At 38.4% G+C, this 5,688-nt stretch overlaps 1 pseudogene; it reads left to right on the forward strand.

The window, feature by feature from the left end:
• The first annotated feature begins 4,975 nt into the window (after positions 1 to 4,975).
• LOC102836904 lies at positions 4,976 to 5,332 on the forward strand (annotated as a pseudogene).
• The last annotated feature ends 356 nt before the right edge of the window (positions 5,333 to 5,688 follow it).

A 5,688-nucleotide genomic window follows, 5' to 3' on the forward strand; every position in this document is an offset into this window, starting at 1 on the left:
AACCTCAGGACTTGTGGTAAGCAGTTCAGTGATTATCATACAGCATCACACCATGACCCATTTGTACACACACAAATGGTGGCTTTAAAAAGTTTGTGGGAAAATTACATTATCTTTTAATTCCATTTTCCACCAACAATTTGGAGCTTCAGACTTGAGTGCATCTTTTTGCTTTACTCATTTTAGAACATTATCTATTTTTCTATGTAACTAGTTCACTTTGTACTTGCTGTCTAATTCTGAATCCAAACCAAGCATTGTGCTGTCAAGCCAGTTCCTTCTCATTGTGACACTAGAGTGCAGAGTGAACTACTCCACAGAGTTCCTGAGTTTGTAAGTCTTTAAGGAAGCAGATTCTAGTTTTTCACCCGAGGTGTGGGTGATTGATTTGAACCCATGACATTGTGATTAGCAGCTCAAAGCTTAACCCACTACACCACCTTTCTTGTCTACTAGTCTCTATCAAAGCATTACCTATTTCTTTGTCAGTGTGTGTAAAGGCTATGTTCTCTTTAAATAATAAAGATAAAAAATCACTAGGATTTAAACCAGGGCTTTTTCTAGTGAAGTGAATGGGTTGGATAAGAGTACATTACATTTCGTAACAAACATTTTATTTTTGTTCCTAATGAGGTAGAATTTAAATAATCTCCAAAGTGTAAAGGTCAATATGATTCATTTTATTGATTAGATACACATTTTCTATTACCTGTTTTAGAAACTAGTTAAGTACAATGAACAGCAGGCTCCAAATATGCTAAACATCCATTTTATAATGAAAACTAAAGAGAACGGATATTAAAATGAAGGCATGTACCCTTCTTTTAGTCAAATACCTCCTATCACATTTATATCATTGTAGATTCACCCCAAATATCTGAAAGTAATCATTTTAATAATGTTCTTAGTGAGGTTAGAAGGAGTCCTGGTGGTTCAGGGGGTTAAGGATTGACATGGTAGTTGACACCTTGGCATTTCAAACCCACAGTTTTGGAAACATTATGGAGCACTTCTATGTTGTCTTATAGGGTTCAATGTGTCGGAATCCATTTGATGGCAGTGAATATGTCTCAGTTTGGTATGAGGTAAAAACAGAAATGAATAGATATTGCCATATTTAACTACCCATTGCCATCAAGTCCCTTAAAATCCATACAGACCTTGTAAGACAGAATGGAACTGCTTTCTAGGGATTCTCAGTCTGTTAATCTGTATGTATGCAGCTAGCATCGTCTTTCTCATGTGAAGTAGCTGGTAGGTTCAACTGATAATAAAATAGGTTAGTAGTTGAGGATTCAAGCACTGTACCACCAGGTATCTCCATATTTCCTCAGTGAATACCTAATTGGGGAAGTTAGAGGTCCTGGACTTGAGAGGAAATACTACAATTTTGTATTTGAAGAAACATTTTAAAGGGCAAACAACTCAATTCAAGAATCAGATAGAGGTTGAGTTATAAAAGAAAACTATAAAACACATTTATAAACCTACATGTTAAATTGTAGAGGAGGAAATGTAAACTATTTGGTGAAAAGACATACTGCCCATTTGGAATGAAATCTTCAAAATATTAATATGAACATACCTCTGAAACAACAAAATAGATTGCCCATCTTTGAAGACACTGATACAAAATTGAGAATTTCTGTACCTGCTGCCAACTCTTTCAGGGTTAGCACACAGAGTAACAGTTAGAACTGAGGGCAAGATGTGCATCACTATGTAACCACGGCAACAAGCCCTCATGGAATTTTAAAAATAAAGGCATACTGCACTCTAGGGACACATGGATTTAATTTAACTTAGTACTGTAACATGGCTGGTTCCTTTAAAATGTCTTAATTTGGCAATTTAAGGAATATTAGAAAAGTGCTTATTATTGAAGATGGTAGACTTGTCAGACATGCTTACAGACATTTCACAACAAACAACCACCACTTGTCTATGGATGACCGTTGAAGATATTATGCTGAGTAAAATTTTTGTTGTTGTTAGGTGCCATAGAGTCTGTATCGACTCATAGCGATCCTATGCACAGCAGAACAAAACACTGTCTGATCCTGGATCAACCTCACTACTGTTGCCACACATGAGTTCATCGATGGGGGTCTTCCTCTTTTTCTCTGATCCTCCACAAAATGTCAACTATTGCATGAAATCATTATTTAAAAATTTTAAGAAAATGTACTCATAATAAAAGACATAACATTATTGGAGGGAGGGGATGATAGAACACAGGTTAGGGGATAGTCACATCATAGCCAGGGGCTGGGGAGGGCAGTTTCCTAGGAAACGGAGGACAACACACAAAAATGGAAAGGGAAGTGGTAGAACAAGGTAGATAGGGAAACACTTAGGTTTCATGGCTAAATGGGTCAGAGGTAAATAGCGATGCATGATCAACCTTGGAACAACAGGATTCTAGGATACAGGAATAGAAGTATAGACTGAAGGGGTAAAACGAGAAATAATGTTACAATTAACCACTTGTCGGTCAGTTTGTGGTACTGCCCATGGCTTGTGAGTTGCTGTGATTCTGAACACTAAGCCACTGGAATTTTAAATATCAGCAGGGTCACCCATGGTGAACAGGTTTCAGATGAGCTTCCAGATAAAGACAGACTAGGAAGAAGGAGTGACAAACTACTTCTAAATATTTAGTCATTGAAAACCTTATGAATAGCAGATAAACACTATCAGATATAGTGCCGGAAAATTAGCCCCTTAGGTTGAAAGGCACTCAAAATACGACTGGGGAAGAGGTGCCTCCTCAAAGTAGAGTTGACTGTGATGCTGTGGATGGAGTAAAGCCTGTGGGAGAAAAGCCCGCAGGACCTTCATTTGCTGATGGGGCACTACTCAAAATGAAGATATATAGCTGTAAATATCCATTAATGTTCAGAACATTGAATGTAAGAATCTGGGAAAATTGGAAGTTGTGAAAAATAAAATGGAATGCATAAACATCGATATCTTAGGCATTAGTGAGCTGAAATGGACTGGTGTTGGCCATTTTGAATCTGAAAACAACATGGTTTACTATGCCAGAAATGACAAATTGAAGAGGAACGGTGCTGCATTCATTGTCCACAAAAACATATCCAGATCAGTCATGAGGTTCAATGCTGTCTGTGATAATATAATATCCATGTGCCTACAGGGAAGCCCAGTTAATAACACTATTATTCAAATTTACATACCAACCACTAAAGCTAGTAAGGATGAAATAGGAGAATTCTACCAACTTCTTCAATATGAAATTGATCAAACATCCACACAAGATGTATTCATCATTACTGGTGATTGGAATGCAAAGGTTGGGAGCAAATAAGAATGATCAGTAGTTGGAAAATATGGTGATAGAAATGATGCTGGAGAATGCATGAAAGAATTCTGCAAAAACAATGATTTGTTCATTTCAAATACCATTTATTGACAGCATAAGAGATGACTATACACATGGACCTTACCAGATGGAATACATAGAAATCAAATGGACTACATCTGCAGAAACAGACGATGGGAAAGCTCCATATCATCAATGAAAACAAGGCCATAGGCAGATTGTGGAACAGACATAAGTTACTCATATGCAAATTCAAACTGAAAATGAAAACAAGTCCATGAGAGCCAAAATATGACCCTGAATATATCCCACCTGAATTTAGAGATCATCTGAAGAACAGATTTGATACATTAAAAACTAAAGACCAAAGACCAGTAGAATTGTGGGATGACAACAAGAGCATCATACATGAAGAAAGCAAAAAGTCATTGTGAAGACAAAAAAGAAGAAAAAGGTCAAAATGCATGTCAGAATAGACACTAAAACTTGCTCTCCAGCATAGCGATGCTAAAGCAAATGGGAGAAATGAGGAGGTATAATAACTGAATAGACAATTTCAAAGATCAGCTCGAGAAGATAAAGCCAAATATTACAAGAAAATGTGCAAATACCTGGAATCAGAAAACCAAAAAGGAAGAACATGCTCAGCATTTCTCAATCTGGGGGGAACTCAAGATAAAAATAAAGCCTCGACTTTCATTATTGAAAATTCTCTGAGAAAATTATTGAATAATGCAGAAAGCATCAAGAGAGGATGGAAGGAATACACAGAGTCACTGTACCAAAAGGAAGTGGTTTATATTCAACCGTTTCAAGAGGTAGTATATGATGAAGATCCTATGGTACCGAAGGAGGAAGTCCAATGTGCATTGAAGGAATTGGCAAAGAACAAGGCACCAGGAATTGATGAAATAATACTTGAAACCTTTCAATAAAGTAAGACGGCACAGGAAGCACTCACTCATCTCTGCCAAGAAATTTGGAAGAGAACTATCTGGCCGATTGATTGGAAGAGATCTGTATTTATGTCCATTCCATAGAGAGGTGACCCAATGGAATGCAGAAATTATCGGACAATCTCTTTGATATCCCATGAGAGTAAAGTTTTACTAAAGGTAATACAGAAACGGTTACAAGCATACATTGACAGAGAATTACAGAGGTTCAAGTCGAATTCAGAAGAGGCTGTGAAACAAGGAATATCATTGCTGATATCCGATGGATCTTGGCTAAAAGCAAAGAATATCAGAAAGATGTTTTCTTGTGCTTTATTGACTAGGCAAAGGCTTTCGATTGTGTGGACAATCTGTACACAACATTGTGAAGAATAGTATTCCAGGACATTTAATTGTTCTCATGAGGAATCTGTACCTGGACCAAGAGGCAGTGCAGACAAGCCTGGAGTGGCTAGAGAAAAAGAAAATACTTCTTGAAAGATAGGCCGGAACCCCCACTGGCTGCTCTCAAAAGCCATCTTTGCATTGTTCCCAGGCCTGGCTTCCTGCTCCCCACAGCCACCTCCTCTGCACTCCTCCTCCTCTGCTGCTGCTGACTCTGGCAGCTCTCTAGTCAGAGTCTTTGAACTCACACTCTGTCATCCTCTGTATCGGATCACTGGCGTGCCCCATCATGTCAGACACGGCTGTGGACACCAACTCCGAGATCACCACCAAGGAATTAAAGGAGAAGAAGGAGGTTGTGGAGGAAACAGAAAATGGAAGAGATGTACCCGCTAATGGGAATTCTAACAAGGAAAATGGGTAACAGGAGGCTGACAATGAGGTAGACGTGGAAGAGGAAGAAGGTGAGGAGGGGGAGGAAGAGGAATAGGAAGAAGGTGATGGTGAGGAAGAAAATCTAGATGAAAATGAGGAGGCTGAGGCAGCTATGAGCAAATGGGCAGCTTAAGATGATGAGGATGATAATGTTGATACCAAGAAGCAGAAGACCGACAAGGATGACTACACAACAAAAAGGAAAAGTTAAATTGAAAAAGGCCATTGTGACTTGTTAACCCTCCACTTCTCATCTCAGAATCTAAATGTGGTCACCTCCGAGTAGAGGATCCCACCCATCCACTATGGGCAGCGCCACTGGCAGATAACACGCACTCACCACAAACAACCAAAACCACAGCATGAATTTGCCACAACGGAGAAAAAAGAACCAAAACTTCCAAGGCCCAGCTTTTTTTTCTTAAAAGTACTTTAAAAAAGGAAAATTTGTTTGTATTTTTTATTTACATTTTTGTACATATTGTTAGGGTCAGTCATTTTTAATGATCTTGGATAACCAAACCAGCCTTTGGCATGCATTCTCTGTCTTAATTCTGACTTTACTTA

Source organism: Chrysochloris asiatica, unplaced genomic scaffold, assembly GCF_000296735.1.
Source record: "Chrysochloris asiatica unplaced genomic scaffold, ChrAsi1.0 scaffold00208, whole genome shotgun sequence".
NCBI classification, from domain to species: domain Eukaryota; kingdom Metazoa; phylum Chordata; class Mammalia; order Afrosoricida; family Chrysochloridae; genus Chrysochloris; species Chrysochloris asiatica.